Raw genomic sequence first — 1,784 nt, forward strand, 5'->3', positions numbered from 1 at the left:
GTTGACCACAAGAAGTCCCAAATGGACTGAGAGACCCAGGCTTCCCGAGTGGATGTCTCCAGGGGTGAGAGAGAATGACTCGGCCTGTCGACAGGTCTCTGGAGTGAGACCAAAGGGAGTGAGCAGCGCAAAGCCTGGGAACGAGCAAGTCATCTCCACGGGTAGGGGATCAATCAAGATCTGGAATGGGAAGAAACCAGCAAAATGAGGGAGGAAAGAGGATGCAGAGGAAGAGAAAACAATAAGAGACCAAAAGGGAAGGAGTCCAATCCCAGTAGGTCCCTACAGCTCATTCAACATACAGCCAGTCAATGAAATCCTGGGGACTAGGGCAAGGAGAAGGATCAGGAAGAAATGCCTCTAGAGTCGTCTAGCAGAATTCGATGAAACAATGGGAGTAAAAGATAAGGAGCAGGTTGAGCCCCAGAGGAGTGAGATAGGGAGGGTGTGAGAAATTGGAGTAGGTAGGGGGCAAGGAAGGTGGTGAACAATGGACTGGTTCAAGAAGTGGGGGTGAGGAAGGATAGGAGTCTCTGGGACCCCGTCGACAGTGGGGCATAAGAGGAACAAGGGAAGGTGTGAGAAGAGCAACAAAGGGAAGACAGAGGATGAGTTAGTCGAGCTTGGGGGTGAGGAGGAGGTCAGAGAGAGAGAGGGAAAATTGGGCTATGCAGAAGGAAGGAGTAAAGGATGAATTGGTCGGGTGTGAAGTCCCAGAAGGTCCCTTGGAGAAAGTGAGACTGGAGCCAGTTGGTAATGTCACAAGGATCGACGAGTGGTGGGAGAACAGGTTGAAGGACGGTCTGGAGAAATGAAAGGAGGGCACAGAAGTGAAGTTGACCAAGGTTATCATACAAAGGGGGTAGGCAGGGAGTACAGGAAAAGGCAGATTAGGGAGAGGGTGCAAGAAAGAGGAGGAAGAGGAGGGGGTTGGACAGGGAAAAAAGAGGGAACAGGGAGAAAAGGAAAAAAAGTAGGTGGATTAGAATGTGAGATAAGTGTCGGAGATGAGGCCTATGTCGGTGACGGGGCATGAAAGGGAGGGAAGGGAGAACTCACAGTTGACACTGTCTGGATGGAGGTGTCAGTAATGAGGCTGGTCCATGTGGTGAACACATAAACTGGATGAAAAATTACTGGGCTATTGGGTGGAGAGAAAAATGTCTGTTTGACCCAAGAAAGAGAAACTGTGTTTGATTGTTATTTTAGTTTGAGAAAAAATATATGCTTCTGAGAACGTTCTGAACTTTACAACACCTGCTTGCTGAAACTGATAGGTTCCACTTTTCTGCCCTTGCAAAAAATTTATCACAAGACAGCTGCACTAACCAGGATGTGGTTTTCAAGCTTAAAAGCTTTCTTTAGGTTGGGGCTGCTCAGCATCTCCCCACATGGAGAACAGACTGACAGCCGCCGGCCCAGGTAATAAAGGCTCTTAAAATTCCAAGTTGGATTCTGGTCTAGGTTCTCTATTCAGGGTAACCCACTACAATTTGGGGGCCCATCTGGGACTCCTTTATTGGGACTTGTTTCACAGGCTTTACAAATTAATTGGAAGTTATACTGTGCCTATCAGCCACAAAGTTCTGGCCAGGTAGAAAGAATGAACCAAACTTTAAAGGAAGCTATTGCTAAGATAGGGTTAGAAACTGGTGAAAACTGGGTGAGTCTCCTTCCTTTGGCCCTCTTGAAGGCCCACTATACTCTATGTTCAAGGGATCACACACTTCGAGGCAATGTATGCTCAAGCCCCACCTCTTCTCCCAAAGCTTGGGGAAGAAATT

The sequence above is a fragment of the Chinchilla lanigera genome, unplaced genomic scaffold (assembly GCF_000276665.1).
Source record: "Chinchilla lanigera isolate Chin_1 unplaced genomic scaffold, ChiLan1.0 scaffold00046, whole genome shotgun sequence".
NCBI classification, from domain to species: domain Eukaryota; kingdom Metazoa; phylum Chordata; class Mammalia; order Rodentia; family Chinchillidae; genus Chinchilla; species Chinchilla lanigera.